General features: G+C 48.7%; 1 protein-coding gene across 1 annotated transcript in view; it reads left to right on the top strand.

The window, feature by feature from the left end:
- LOC146788620 (uncharacterized) overlaps positions 1-16,345 on the top strand; it is a 447,327-nt gene that overhangs the window by 314,081 nt on the left and 116,901 nt on the right. The window lies entirely within an intron of this gene.

Raw genomic sequence — 16,345 nt, 5'->3', positions numbered from 1 at the left:
CTTTCGTGCAGGAGATGCAAGTATGGTATTGATAAGTAAAACTTTAGTAGAGGCAATACTTAGAAACAGCATTCAAAATTCTCCTCTTCCGGCATCAAAGGTTTGGGTGATGAAGTCTCCAGTTTGGCTTTGCTGCTGTGGAGCAAACGTTCGCCACACTAGCACCTTTGTGTGGCTTTCTATGACTTAGGAAAAAGAACTTCCAGTTCCAATGCACCCACTCTGCACCTTACTGCAACAGAATGTCCTTCAGTCCTGTCACCTGTCCTGTGAGTAGACAGACAGATAATGAGGCAGACAGACAGAGAGGCTGGGATACAGATAGATTCCAGTAACACTCTCCCTGTATCCCAGCAAGGTTTGTCATACAATAAAGTGATTCATTATTTGCAATTCATTTAATTTAATTATCTGAATAAGTGAAGGAAAACGGTAGTATAAACAAATTAATTCAATGCCCACTATAGATTCAAGACCTATGTGAAATACATTAAAATCTTTTAATTTCATTTTATTTTGTTCTGAAGAGTAGTAAATAACACACATAATACAAAGTGTGAGAACATAGAAGTAAAGATGAGGAACATAATAAAAGAGAAGGAATACATTAACAATTGTGTTACCACATATGAGAATTCTACAGCTTTAGATCATGTATAAATCCATAAACCTTTCCCAGATGGCTCTGCTGGACACAATTATGGTTCAAAATGTAAACTGTTGATAAATGTTTTTCAAGGAAACCCTCACATCATCATATTTTAAATAAATTCGACGAGTCAAGGGAATTTAGGGGCATATTATCAAACGGCAGCGAAAATTATCGCTGGCAGCTCTGAGCGTGAAGATTTTTATCGCCAGCTATCACCGGAAATTACCGCCATGCTAGCGCTGTATTAACAACGCATAGCGCAATGGCGATAATTATTCCAGCAAAAGCGGTGTTTTCCATGGAACATCGCTGGTTTTCCAGCGATGTTCCATGGAAAACGGCGATAACCTTGATGATAGGGCCTGTGCTCTAAGCCACACGATCCACCCCCCATGTTAGGAGTGCCTTAGTCAGGAATTTAACAGACGTTAAATTCCTGCGTTAAGGCATACTTAACGCGATTTCAAATATCGCTACCCCTCGTTGATAATATCGCAAAGCTGCCTTCACGATTTTATCCCATGTTGTTTTCACAGCCACACCTCCTTTGCATCTCATTATCGATGCGAGGCGAGGCGTGTGGAAAACGGGTGCTAAGTGAAGGAATCACCCGCTATATCCTTGATGATAATGCGATAAAATTATTGCCGCTTTTCGCCTGAAAACAGACTCTAAAGCGGCAATACTTTTATCGCGGCCCCTTGATAATATACCCCTTGGAGTCCTAATAGTAAGAAGTTCTTGATAGGACTTAATTTAGAAAATGAGGCACTTTCCCACAGTCAAAAACCCTATAAGCCAAGGTACTGTGTGAAAATTGGGACATCCAAAAAGTGTGATCGCTTTTCTGTAATTCGCCAGCCTTCCTTAATCCCAGGGGGCAAAACACGATATGCACTCGATGTTTGAGCTCTTTGGTATTATAGAAGGAGCCGCACATGCTAACTCACCCCTTTCTGTACTATGGGTCCCTATGGCTGCCACAGAATGTGCACCAGTGCCATCATAAAGGGCTGTTCCCTCATTGGCCCTATTGCCTCGTGCAAATTGAAGATTTCTTTACCCTGGACTTCCGTTGTATTACAGCTGTGGGTCGAGTTGTAAAGAAGATGTTAGAGGCCATACTGAGTGTGCATCACGTAGAAGGGACGCACAATCAGTGCACCCCTGACTATTTCCCTTAAATTGGAAAAAGGGTATCGTAGAGACCCCTCGTAACCCTCAGGCGGTTAGTTGAAGTCACACAGTGCACTTGCTTGTGAGGGAAACCTTGCAACACCTTCAGCAGAGTACAGATTTCTGGCTCCAATTGAAAGGCATACCTGTTATAGTGCCTTGACTGCAGAGGGGTGTGCTGCATAAGTCTGTGCCTGGCTCGCCCAGTTTAGGTTGCACCAGGGCTCAGAGTGGGGAAATACTTTGGCTATGTAATACAGCCAGATGTTTGCCTCTGCCGTCTTGGTCTTGTTCCAGACATGAGTTGGCATGTGTTTTACTCCAGCTCCCTGGACCATATTTCTTTTTGCTCAGTACTTGTTCAAATAATTATTCTGTAGCCCATTAAATGTTGTCCTCACAGTGTTCTGAAAAGATAACATTCATTAGTTTATTATTCATATCATAGTGAGAAAAACTGTTGTACAGCAAATATTTCCTACATGGCATTAACTTATGGCCTAAATGCAATCCTTTATTTGGTATTTTTGATCCGCTTTAGGTAATGGGACATTTTGCAATGATACAAATGAGTGTTTAACCAGCCCATGCCATATAAACGCAACCTGCGCTAACACCGCTGGAAGTTACGCGTGCACCTGTAACCCTGGATACCAAGGTAACTCCATGTGGTCCTTAGCGATGGCTCACCGTTCTTCCCACCATATGAATGTGACAAGATGTGTTAAATGTCCACCAGGTACTGCCCTGTCCCTTTGTTCCCTCTGCCCGACTCCAAAGTCTAAGGAGACGTTCAGCCTTCCACTTCTGTTTGTGACAGTACATGCCTGACCAGTAAAAGGTACTCCAAGTCTCAGATAACTCACTTTAAAAGAGCTTCCTCAAGCAGGTTAAGGGCCATGTCGTGGGCACCTTGGCAGGGGCAGCAGCCGCTTGACACTTAGAGGTGAGGGTGTCCTTCAACTCTTTGCTTTTGGAAGCCTCATTTCCATTCCCCTTCCTTTCCATGGTTATCTCGCTCCTTACCTACACGTGTCCTATAGGCGTGATATGTGGCGAGTACTGTGGTTCCCTGATATCACTGCCTATTGACACACGCCACACAGGGTGCTTGTGCTCCAGATAGATTTCCTGTGGCCCTTGGACCCAAGTGGCCTGCCTGTGGGCCCACAGAGATGGGGATGGGGACAACCCCTGCAGCTCAGTAGGAAAGGCACTGAGTTCCAGGCAGTATTGTGACTGCTCCAGACCCGCCAGGTACTCTGACATAAAGATTTCTAAATGCTTTGATTCTGAAAAGTCACTTACTACCATAATCCCACATTTAGAAATCATTATTAGACTTTCGTGCAGGAGATGAAAGTATGGTATTGATAAGTAAAACTTTAGTAGAGGCAATACTTAGAAACATCATTCAAAATTCTCCTCTTCCGGCATCAAAGATGTGGGTGATGAAGGCTCCAGTTTGGCTTTGCTGCTGTGGAGCAAACATTCTCCACACTGGCACCTTTGTGTGGCTTTCTATGACTTAGGAAAAAGAACTTCCAGTTCCAATGCACCCACTCTGAACCTTAGTGCAACAGAATGTCCTTCAGTCCTGTCAGCTGTCCTGTGAGTAGACAGACAGATAATGAGGCAGACAGACAGAGAGGCTGGGATACAGATAGATTCCAGTAACACTCTCCCTGTATCCCAACAAGGTTTGTCATACAATAAAGTGATTCATTATTTGCAATTCATTTAATTTAATGATCTGAATAAGTGAAGGAAAACAGTAGTATAAACAAACTAATTCAATGCCCACTATAGATTCAAGACCTATGTGAAATACATTGAAATCTTTTAATTTAATTTTATTTTGTTCTGAAAAGTATTAAATAACACACATGATACAAAGAGTGAGAACATGGAAGTAGTGATGAGGAACATAATAAAAGAGAAGAAACGCATTAAAATTGTGTTACCACATGTGAGAATTCTAAAGCTTTAGATCATGTATAAATCCATAAACCTTTCCCAGATGGTTCTGCTGGACACAATTATGGTTCAAAATGTAAACTGTTGATAAATGTTTTTCAAGGAAACCCCCACATCATCATATTTTAAATAAATTCGACGAGTCAAGGGAATTTAGGGGCATATTATCAAGCGGCAGCGATATTTATCGCTGGCCGCTCTTAGTGTGAGGATTTTTATCGCTGGCTATCGCTGGAAGTTACCGCCATGCTAGCGCTGTATTAACAACGCATAGCGCAATGGCGATAATTATTCCAGCAATAGCGGTGCTTTCCATGGAACATCGCTGGTTTTCCAGCGATGTTCCATGGAAAACGGTGATAACCTTGATAATAGGGCCTGTGCTCTAAGCCACATGATCCACCCCCCATGTTAGGTATGACTTAGTCAGGAATTTAACAGACGTTAAATTCCTGCGTTAAGGCATACTTAACGCGAGTTCAAATATCGCTACCCCTCGTTGAAAATATCGCGAAGCTGCCTTCACGATATTATCCCATGTAGTTTTCACAGCCACGCCTCCTTTGCATCTCATTATCGAGGCGAGGCGTGTGGAAAACGGGTGCAAAGTCAAGGAATCACCCGCTATGTCCTTGATGATAATGCGATAAAAATATCTGCGCTTTTGGCATGAAAACGGACGCTAAAGCGGCAATACTTTTATCGCGGCCCCTTGATAATATGCCCCTTGGAGTCCTAATAGTAAGAAGTTCTTGATAGGACTTAATTTAGAAAATGAGGCACTTTCCCACAGTCAAAAACCCTATAAGCTAAGGTACTGTGTGAAAACTGGGACATCCAAAAAGTGTGATCGCTTTTCTGTAATTCGCCAGCCTTCCTTAATCCCAGGGGGCAAAACACGATATGCACTCGATGTTTGAGCTCTTTGGTATTATAGAAGGAGCCGCACATGCTAACTCAGCCCTTTCTGTACTATGGGTCCCTATGGCTGCCACAGAATGTGCACCAGTGCCATCATAAAGGGATGTTCCCTCATTGGCCCTATTGCCTCGTGCAAATTGAAGATTTCTTTACCTTGGACTTCCGTTGTATTACAGCTGTGGGTCGAGTTCTAAAAAAGATGTTAGAGACCATACTGAGTGTGCGTCACGTAGAAGGGACGCACAATCAGTGCACCCCTGACTATTTCCCTTAAATTGGAAAAAGGGTATCGTAGAGACCCCTCGTAACCCTCAGGCGGTTAGTTGAAGTCACACAGTGCACTTGCTTGTGAGGGAAACCTTGCAACACCTTCAGCAGAGTACAGATTTCTGTCTCCAATTGAAAGACAGACCTGTTATAGTGCCTTGACTGCAGAGGGGTGTGCTGCATAAGTCTGTGCCTGGCTCGCCCAGTTTAGGTTGCACCAGGGCTCAGAGTGGGGAAATGCTTTGGCTATGTAATACAGCCAGATGTTTGCCTCTGCAGTCTTTGTCTTGTTGTAGACATGTGTTAGCAAGTGTTTTACTCCAACTCCCTGGACCATATTTCTTTTTGCTCAGTACTTGTTCAAATAATTATTCTGTAGCCCATTAAATGTTGTCCTCACAGTGTTCTGAAAAAATAACAGTCATTAGTTTATTATACATATCATAGTGAGAAAAACTGTTGTACAGCAAAGATTTCCAACATGTCATTAACTTATGGCCTAAATGCAATACTTTATTTGGTATTTTTGATCTGCTTTAGGTAATGGGACATTTTGCAATGATACAAATGAGTGTTTGACCAGCCCATGCCATATAAACGCAACCTGCGCTAACACCGCTGGAAGTTACGCGTGCACCTGTAACCCTGGATACCAAGGTAACTCCATGTGGTCCTCAGCGACGGCTCACCGTTCTTCCCACCATATGAATGTGACAAGATGTGTTAAATGTCCACCAGGTATTGCCCTGTCCCTTTGTTCCCTCTGCCCGACTCCAAAGTCTAAGGAGACGTTCAGCCTTCCACTTCTGTTTGTGACAGTACATGCCTGACCAGTAAAAGGTACTCCAAGTCTCAGATAACTCACTTTAAAAGGGCTTCCTCAAGCAGGTAAAGGGCCATGTCGTGGGCACCTTGGCAGGGGCAGCAGCCGCTTGACACTTAGAGGTGAGGGTGTCCTTCAACTCTTTGCTTTTGGAAGCCTCATTTCCATTCCCCTTCCTTTCCATGGTTATCTCTATTCTTACCTACACGTGTCCTATAGGCATGATATGTGGCGAGTACTGTGGTTCCCTGATATCACTGCCTATTGACACACGCCACACAGGGTGCTTGTGCTCCAGATAGATTTCCTGTGGCCCTTGGACCCAAGTGGCCTGCCTGTGGGCCCACAGAGATGGGGATGGGGACCGCCCCTGCACCTCAGTAGGAAAGGCACTGAGTTCCAGTCAGTATTGTGACTGCTCCAGACCCGCCAGGTACTCTGACATAAAGATTTTTAAATGCTTTGATTCTGAAAAGTCACTTACTACCATAATCCCACATTTAGAAATCATTATTAGACTTTCGTGCAGGAGATGCAAGTATGGTATTGATAAGTAAAACTTTAGTAGAGGCAATACTTAGAAACATCATTCAAAATTCTCCTCTTCCGGCATCAAAGATGTGGGTGATGAAGGCTCCAGTTTGGCTTTGCTGCTGTGGAGCAAACATTCTCCACACTGGCACCTTTGTGTGGCTTTCTATGACTTAGGAAAAAGAACTTCCAGTTCCAATGCACCCACTCTGCACCTTAGTGCAACAGAATGTCCTTCAGTCCTGTCAGCTGTCCTGTGAGTAGACAGATAGATAATGAGGCAGACAGACAGAGAGGCTGGGATACAGATAGATTCCAGTAACACTCTCCCTGTATCCCAACAAGGTTTGTCATACAATAAAGTGATTCATTATTTGCAATTCATTTAATTTAATTATCTGAATTACTGAAGGAAAACAGTAGTATAAACAAACTAATTCAATGCCCACTATAGATTCAAGACCTATGTGAAATACATTGAAATCTTTTAATTTCATTTTATTTTGTTCTGAAAAGTATTAAATAACACACATGATACAAAGAGTGAGAACATGGAAGTAGTGATGAGGAACATAATAAAAGAGAAGAAACGCATTAAAATTGTGTTACCACATATGAGAATTCTAAAGCTTTAGATCATGTATAAATCCATAAACCTTTCCCAGATGGTTCTGCTGGACACAATTATGGTTCAAAATGTAAACTGTTGATAAATGTTTTTCAAGGAAACCCCCACATCATCATATTTTAAATAAATTCGACGAGTCAAGGGAATTTAGGGGCATATTATCAAGCGGCAGCGATATTTATCGCTGGCCGCTCTTAGCGTGAGGATTTTTATCGCTGGCTATCGCTGGAAGTTACCGCCATGCTAGCGCTGTAATAACAACGCATAGCGCAATGGCGATAATTATTCCAGCAATAGCGGTGTTTTTTCCAGCGATGTTCCATGGAAAACAGTGATAACCTTTTTTTTTTTTTTTTTTTTTTTAAACCGTTTATTGCAATCTCAAATATATACAGGTATGGGCCTACAACCTTCCGGCCGGCTGCTAAAGTGACGATAACAAATGACATACATACAATTAGGCACTTAGATTTACATAGATACTAAGGCAGGAGGTATCCACAACGCGGGCCATATGGCTCTGAGCCCACAATACGGTTTCATTTTATACAACACAACAACAAAAATAAAACACACACCCGCAAGGCAACCCACGATCGAAAGTGGCAGCACGTGCTCCTCAAATGGGGGACCCCAAACCATCCACTGAAAACCCCCGAGAGGGGAAGGGAAACAGGTCCGGGACTGGAAGAACACTGTGCTCGGAACTGAGGGAGGAAGTAAACTAGGGGGATGGAGCTGGTGAAGCGGGAGGCAACAACGGCGGCTCGCAGATATCCCCGCGGTAGGCGTTCCAGGGGCCCCATATCTTCACCCATGCCCCAGGCTTACCCCGCGCCACATACACCACCTTTTCTCGGAACATGCACCAATCCATGTGTTCTTTCCAGGCCGACACCGCCGGGGACCTCTGGGATCCCCACAGCTGTGCAACGTCCCGTTTAGCCACCATATAGCCCAGAGTCACCCATCGCATCTGCGGAACCGAGTAATCGGTCGGTTCCCACACATTCAGCAAACATCTCCTCGCTTCAGGCAACAGCGCGACATGCGTAACCGCTCGCAGGACCTCATGCACACCACGCCAGAATCGCTCCACCCTCGGGCATTCCCACAAAATGTGCAAAAAGGTCGCTGAAGCACCACACCCACGCTTACACAATCCGTCCTCGGCATAGCCCATACGCAGAAGCCTTGGCCCCGTCATGTACACCCGGTGGAGTATCTTAAGCTGGACGAAACGAAGGCGAGCCGGGATGGCCACCTCCTTCGGAGAGGCCACCGCGGAAATCCAGTCCTCGTCGTCCAACTCCAGCCCATCGGCAACCCAGGCCTCGCGGAGGCCAGTCAGTAAGCCCGAGCGATCATTTATCAATTTCTTGTAAATGAGGGAGATCGTGCTGTCCGGAACATGGCCATCTAGCACTCGATCCTCCAGGGGGGAGGACTCCGGGATGGAGGCCACGTCTGGGAAGACGGAGCCCAGCGCGTGACGGACCTGCAGGTACCGAAAGAATTCACTGCCCCGCAGCTGAAACTCCGCCTACAACGTCTCGAATGTTTTAAATCCTCCCCTCGTCCAGAGATCCCCCACTGTACTGATGCCTATAGTGTCCCACTGCTCAAAGCCCTTCGAGGTCCACAGAGAGCCCAACCTCTCAGACGCATACAGCGGTGACGCCCGGGTCAAACGGTCCTTCCAGCCCATAGCTGCATTAGCCGCGTGCCATACTCGCACCATGACACGCGTGGGTCCCGTCAAGCGGGAATCGGGCACACTAGCGTAGAGCGCTCGATTGTAGTCGCCACCGGGCAGGAGCATCTTGTCCATTTCAAATGCCGGGTTTAGGGCGGGCCCATAGAGGCCCTGATTAATTGCATCTAACTGGGAGGCCCAGTAATACCGTTTGATATCCGGGAGGGCAATTCCTCCGTCGTACCACGGGAGCGTCAACTTTGCCAAGGCTATACGCGGCCTCCCATCCCAGAACAGGCGGCGCTGTAGACCCTCCACTTCACGGAAGTAGCGCGCTGGGACCAAGTCCATAGTGTTCTGGAGAGCGTACAGGAAGCGCGGCAGTGACATCATCTTGAACAACGCCGCCCGGCCGAGCGGCGAAAGTGGCAAGCGCCGCCAGCGCGCGACGTCCTCCTTCAAGCGCTGGAGGGGGGGAAGCAAATTTCGCTCGTAGCGGGCCACCGGGTCCAGCGTAATGTAGACACCCAAGTATCGAAATCCCTCCGAGGCAATCTGGATCGGACAGCCCCGCGGGAGGACAGGAGCCTCCCCGGAAAGCACATAGATACAGGATTTGGCCCAGTTGATGACAAGGCCTGAATTGCGGCCAAAAGAGTGCAGAACATCTACCAGGACAATCAGTGATTTGCGCGGGGAGGCTAAGTACAAAAGGATGTCGTCTGCATAGAGAGACACGCGGTCCTCATACTCAGGGGTCCAACGGAGACCTCGGATAGAAGGGTGCCACCGCAGCCAGTCTGCCAGGGGTTCCAAAGCCAGTGCGAACAGGAGCGGCGACAGGGGGCAACACTGTCGCGTGCCCCGTCCCAGCACGAATGGGGCCGAGACTCGACCATTCACCACCACCTGCGCAAGTGGGTCCGAGTACAACAATTTGACCCAGCTGATGAAACCCGGCCCAAAGCCAAATTTCGCCAGCATCGCCCAGATGTACGGCCACTCGAGTGTGTCGAACGACATAGTGGCGTCCAACGACGCCAAGATGGCCGGCTCCCGCACGAACGGAACACGCGCCAGCACGCCGTGCAGGCGTCGCAGATTAAGAGCCGTATTGCGATGGGGGATAAAGCCGGACTGGTCTTGGTGGACCAGGTCGCCCACCACGCCGACCAGCCGGTTGGCGAGCACCTTGGCGAGGATTTTAGGTTCCGCATTCAAGAGCGAGATAGGCCGATAGGATGTGACCCGATCTCGAGGTCTCCCCTCCTTGTGGATGACCACGATGGTAGCCAGACGCTGGTCCGGCGGGAGGGAGCCCCGCGAGTGGGCCGCAAGGAACATTGCGCGGAGGTGGGGTGCCAGTACATCCGGTCGCAGCTTGTATAACTCGATAGGAATGCCGTTCGGGCCCATGGCCTTGCCAGAAGCGACCGAGCGGATGGCGAGGGCGATTTCGTCCGAGGTGGGGGCGGCATCCAGCAACTCCCTGTCCTCCACAGAAAGGGAGGGGAGCGCGATGTCACGCAGCAGGGCATGGGAATCTTCCTCCGAGCAGGGAGAAACCGGGGAATATACCTCGCGGAAATGATCCGCGAAGCAAGAAACAATGCCTTCCGGCTCAATGACACGCACGCCATCCGTCCTCTCAATCAGCGGGACCACACGACTCGCTCTCTCCTTCTTATCCAACCACGCAATCAACTTGCCCGCCTTATCACCCACATCATACAATCGCCCCTGTTGCTCTCTGCTGAGGCCCCTGGCCGCCTCCGTGACGAGGGCCCTATAGGCCGCCTGCTTAAGGTGCAGAACGTGGAGCGCAGCGTCAGTCACCCCACTCCCCAAATCACCCTCCAATTCAGTAATTTCGGCCTCCACCCGGGTCACCTCCTCCTGTGCGCGCCTCCGGGCATGGGAAATAAAGGAGAGGGCCTCCCCTCTCAGCACTGTCTTGAAAGCCTCCCACAGGGAGATAGCCGACAGGACTGACCCCACATTCTCCTCGAAATATCGTTGCAAGGATTTAATCAAGTCAGCGCGAATAGTGGGGTCGCGCAGGTACCAAACGTTGATTGCAGCTACCCTGCCCTCCCCCCTCGGGAAGACACCAAAGTGCAACAGGAGCGGGGAGTGATCTGAAATGCCCCTAGCCAAATGGCGCACCTCCCCCACCCTCCCGGCATAGGCCGCAGTGACAAGGATATGATCAAGCCGCGAAAGGCTACCATGGGCACACGAATGGAAGGTGTACTGCAGCTGAGTGGGATGCTTTAAACGCCAGCAGTCTACCAATCCCAGTGTGTCCAAAAGGCCAGAGAGCCACGCCTGTGCCCGGGGGAGGTCCCTGGGGGGATAACGATCCATAGTCCCAGAAGCCACCGCGTTGAAGTCCCCCCCAACCACCAGAAGCCCCCCCGGAAGGTCAAGAAGGAGGCGTCCCAGGTCCGCAAAGGTGGTGGACTGTAACCCCGGTGGGACGTACACTGAGACAAAGACGACTACTTTGCCCTCCATTCTCCCCACCAAAACAGTGTAGCGTCCCCGCTCATCGTGGCGCACCTCGTCTATTTCTAGCGGGAGCGAGGTCTTGACCATAATGCCCACCCCTCGTGAGCCTGATGTAAAGCCCGAGTGGTCCACCAAACGATAACCACGTCGATTCATGGCACAAAAGGAATTACCAATAAGGTGTGTCTCCTGCAGAAAGACCACATCAGGCGAAATCCGTTTCAGATACTGCAGGACCACACCCCGCTTAATCCTATCCCCCAGCCCGTTAACGTTCCAGGACAACAAAGTCAGGTCCCTACCCCCCATCACATACAAAAGCCATCATTTGTCCCCCCGAGAGCAACTCAAAAACACCAGTACAATAAAGGGTTTGCCTTGCGGTAGAAACGAACCACACCCCACCCCAACCCACCCATCCCAACAGAACTCCCCCCACCCTGCACCCCTGCATGAGCCCAAACAGCCCCCCCAAAGTGCAGTGTGCCTGTCGCCCCATAGAAGAAAACTAACTAGTCCCCCAGAGGAGGAGGGAGATCCCCCAAGAGACCCCGCACGACCTCCACAGGAGGGGAACTTACCCTAACAGTCAATGGTGACAACAACACAGCCCGGAGCAAGGCCTACAATTAGTCCCTTAGTCCTGATCCGGCGGGCCCTCCCCACCAACCGCTCCCCCCCCGCCCCCGATCTCCGGGCAAAGTGTCCAGCCAGTCTCCGGCCGCCTCGGGACGATCAAAAAAATGCGTGCGGCCATCCACCTCCACCCTCAGCTTAGCTGGAAAAAGCATCGAATATTTGAGATTCAGGTCTCGCAGGCGACGTTTGACACCCAGAAAGCTTAGTCTCTGCTTTTGGACCGCCGGGGTAAAGTCAGGATAGAAATTAACATCCATGTTATCAAGTCTGACTGGCCCTTGGAGCCTAGAAGTCTGCAGGATAGCGTCTCTGTCCCTAAAATTGAAGATCCGGGCGATGAGAGGCCTCGGAGGGGCGCCGATCTTAGGCCTACCCCCGGGGACCCTATGGGCCCGTTCCACTGCAAAGAATTTGCTCAGCCCCCGAGGCTGTAGGTGGGTGAGGACCAGGTCCTCCACGAACAGATCCGCTGCCTCCGCCTCACGTCCCTCCGGCACCCCGATAATGCGGACGTTGTTTCTCCGGGCCCGACCCTCGGAATCCTCCAGTCGACGATTCATCAAGGCGCTCGCCTGGCCAAGCCTGCGCACCTCCTGTTGGAGGGCCGCCACGTCAGTTGTGAGGCCCGAAGTAGAGTGGGCCAAAGAATCGACCCGGTCATTTGTTTTGGACAGATCGGCTCTCACGAGGCCCACGTCCACGAGGACCGAGTCGATCTTCTGCGCCAGAGTGTCAAAGCGCTGGTCCACCGAGGCCTTCATCTCGGCGATGGCGCCCATGACGTCCCGGAGGGTCAGGTCCGTGGGCGGAACAGGAGCATCAGTCGGGCCCGTGGGGGACCTACGCAGCACCTCTGGAGATCCCTTCTGGAGGGTGTAGCGGTCCATGTTATTGGATTGTTGGGCCGTGCCACGACGGGTCGACTTCACCTTGGCCCGGTCGCCATCTTGTTTCGTGGCCATGGTCGCAATCCCCAAGTCGAGCCAATCTCCTCAGAAAGGGGGCAGACAATCCCGTTCAAGGGCTCCGGGGGGGGGGCGACCACCGCTCCTCAGGACGGATCGCAGCCGGCGGGCCGGCGGGCAGCCCAACGAGGCCACAGCACCGCACACCCCCCGCAACCCAACCTCGCCTGGCAGCAAGGAGGGCGCAAAAGCGAAAGTGAAAGTGCGGGGTACGCGAGCCACCCAGCCTTGCCCGCCGCTGTTGTTCACTTTGTGTCCGGATCGCCCCACAACTCCAGTACGGGGGACCGGCGTGGAGAAGGCCGCAAACCTCAATCGATGCTCCTGCCGGTGTCCGAGGTCCGATTTAAAAACGGAAAACGGGCGTCACCTCTGCACGGGCTCACAAATACAGTCCCCTCATCTGGGACAGGATTCTGTCAGGATTTATGCAGGAGGTCGCGGAGGTCCTCGGGAGCCTCGCACCTACGCGGCCATCTTGGTTGCGCGCTAGGCTCCTCTCAGTGATAACCTTGATAATAGGGCCTGTGCTCTAAGCCACATGATCCACCCCCCATGTTAGGTATGCCTTAGTCAGGAATTTAACAGACGTTAAATTCCTGCGTTAAGGCATACTTAACGCGATTTCAAATATCGCTACCCCTCGTTGATAATATCGCGAAGCTGCCTTCACGATATTATCCCATGTTGTTTTCACAGCCACGCCTCCTTTGCATCTCATTATCGAGGCGAGGTGTGTGGAAAACGGGTGCTAAGTCAAGGAATCACCCGCTATGTCCTTGATGATAATGCGATAAAATTATTGCCGCTTTGCGCCTGAAAACGGACGCTAAAGCGGCAGTACTTTTATCGCTGCCCCTTGATAATATGCCCCTTGGAGTCCTAATAGTAAGAAGTTCTTGATAGGACTTAATTGAGAAAATGAGGCACTTTCCCACAGTCAAAAACCCTATAAGCCAAGGTACTGTGTGAAAATTGGGACATCCAAAAAGTGTGATCGCTTTTCTGTAATTCGCCAGCCTTCCTTAATCCCAGGGGGCAAAACACGATATGCACTCGATGTTTGAGCTCTTTGGTATTATAGAAGGAGCCGCACATGCTAACTCAGCCCTTTCTGTACTATGGGTCCCTATGGCTGCCACAGAATGTGCACCAGTGCCATCATAAAGGGATGTTCCCTCATTGGCCCTATTGCCTCGTGCAAATTGAAGATTTCTTTACTTTGGACTTCCGTTGTATTACAGCTGTGGGTCGAGTTCTAAAAAAGACGTTAGAGGCCATACTGAGTGTGCGTCACGTAGAAGGGACGCACAATCAGTGCACCCCTGACTATTTCCCTTAAATTGGAAAAAGGGTATCGTAGAGACCCCTCGTAACCCTCAGGCGGTTAGTTGGAGTCACACAGTGGACTTGCTTGTGAGGGAAACCTTGCAACACCTTCAGCAGAGTACAGATTTCTGGCTCCAATTGAAAGGCAGACCTGTTATAGTGCCTTGACTGCAGAGGGGTGTGCTGCATAAGTCTGTGCCTGGCTCGCCCAGTTTAGGTTGCACTAGGGCTCAGAGTGGGGAAATGCTTCGGCTATGTAATACAGCCAGATGTTTCCCTCTGCAGTCTTTGTCTTGTTGTAGACATGTGTTGGCATGTGTTTTGCTCCAACTCCCTGGACCATATTTCTTTTTGCTCAGTACTTGTTCAAATAATTATTCTGTAGCCCATTAAATGTTGTTCTCACAGTGTTCTGAAAAGATAACATTCATTAGTTTATTATTCATATCATAGTGAGAAAAACTGTTGTACAGCAAAGATTTCCTACATGTCATTAACTTGTAGCCTAAATGCAATCCTTTATTTGGCATTTTTGATCTGCTTTAGGTAATGGGACATTTTGCAATGATACAAATGAGTGTTTGACCAGCCCATGCCATATAAACGCAACCTGCGCTAACACCGCTGGAAGTTACGCGTGCACCTGTAACCCTGGATACCAAGGTAACTCCATGTGGTCCTTAGCGATGGCTCACCGTTCTTCCCACCATATGAATGTGACAAGATGTGTTAAATGTCCACAAGGTAGTGCCCTATCCCTTTGTTCCCTCTGCCCGACTCCAAAGTCTAAGGAGACGTTTAGCCTTCTTCTTCTGTTTGTGACAGTATATGTCTGACCAGTAAAAGGTACTCCAAGTCTCAGATAACTCACTTTAAAAGGGCTTCCTCAAGCAGGTAAAGGGCCATGTCGTGGGCACCTTGGCACGGGCAGCAGCCGCTTAACACTTAGAGGTGAGGGTGTCATTCAACTCTTTGCTTTTGGAAGCCTCATTTCCATTCCCCTTCCTTTCCATGGTTATCTCGATTCTTACCTACACGTGTCCTATAGGCGTGATATGTGGCGAGTACTGTGGTTCCCTGATATCACTGCCTATTGACACACGCCACACAGGGTGTTTGTGCTCCAGATAGATTTCCTGTGGCCCTTGGACCCATGTGGCCTGCCTGTGGGCCTACAGAGATGGGGATGGGGACAACGCCTGCACCTCAGTCATAAAGGCACTGAGTTCCAGTCAGTATTGTGACTGCTCCAGACCCGCCAGGTACTCTGACATAAAGATTTTTAAATGCTTTGATTCTGAAAAGTCACTTACTACCATAATCCCACATTTAGAAATCATTATTAGACTTTAGTGCAGGAGATGCAAGTATGGTATTGATAAGTAAAACTTTAGTAGAGGCAATACTTAGAAACATCATTCAAAATTCTCCTCTTCCGGCATCAAAGGTTTGGGTGATGAAGTCTCCAGTTTGGCTTTGCTGCTGTGGAGCAAACATTCTCCACACTAGCACCTTTGTGTGGCTTTCTATGACTTAGGAAAAAGAACTTCCAGTTCCAATGCACCCACTCTGCACCTTAGTGCAACAGAATGTCCTTCAGTCCTGTCAGCTGTCCTGTGAGTAGACAGATAGATAATGAGGCAGACAGACAGAGAGGCTGGGATACAGATAGATTCCAGTAACACTCTCCCTGTATCCCAAGAAGGTTTGTCATACAATGAAGTGATTCATTATTTGCAATTCATTTAATTTAATTATATGAATAAGTGAAGGAAAACAGTAGTATAAACAAATTAATTCAATGCCCACTATAGATTCAAGACCTATGTGAAATACATTAAAATCTTTTAATTTCATTTAATTTTGTTCTGAAGAGTAGTAAATAACACACATATTACAAAGTGTGAGAACATGGAAGTAGTGATGAGGAACATAATAAAAGAGAAGGAACACATTAAAAATTGTGTTTCCACATATGAGAATTCTAAAGCTTTAGATCATGTATAAATCCATAAACCTTTCCCAGATGGTTCTGCTGGACACAATTATGGTTCAAAATGTAAACTGTTGATAAATATTTTTCAAGGAAACCCCCACATCATCACATTTTAAATAAATTTGAGGAGTCAAGGGAATTTAGGGGCATATTATCAAGCGGCAGCGATAATTATCGCTGGCCGCTCTTAGCGTGAGGATTTTTATCGCCGGCTATCGCTGGAAATTACCGCCA

The sequence above is a fragment of the Triturus cristatus genome, chromosome 11 (assembly GCF_964204655.1).
Source record: "Triturus cristatus chromosome 11, aTriCri1.1, whole genome shotgun sequence".
Lineage (NCBI taxonomy): Eukaryota > Metazoa > Chordata > Amphibia > Caudata > Salamandridae > Triturus > Triturus cristatus.
Note: the sequence above shows the minus strand (reverse complement) of the source record. Positions and strands in the feature narration are given on the sequence as shown.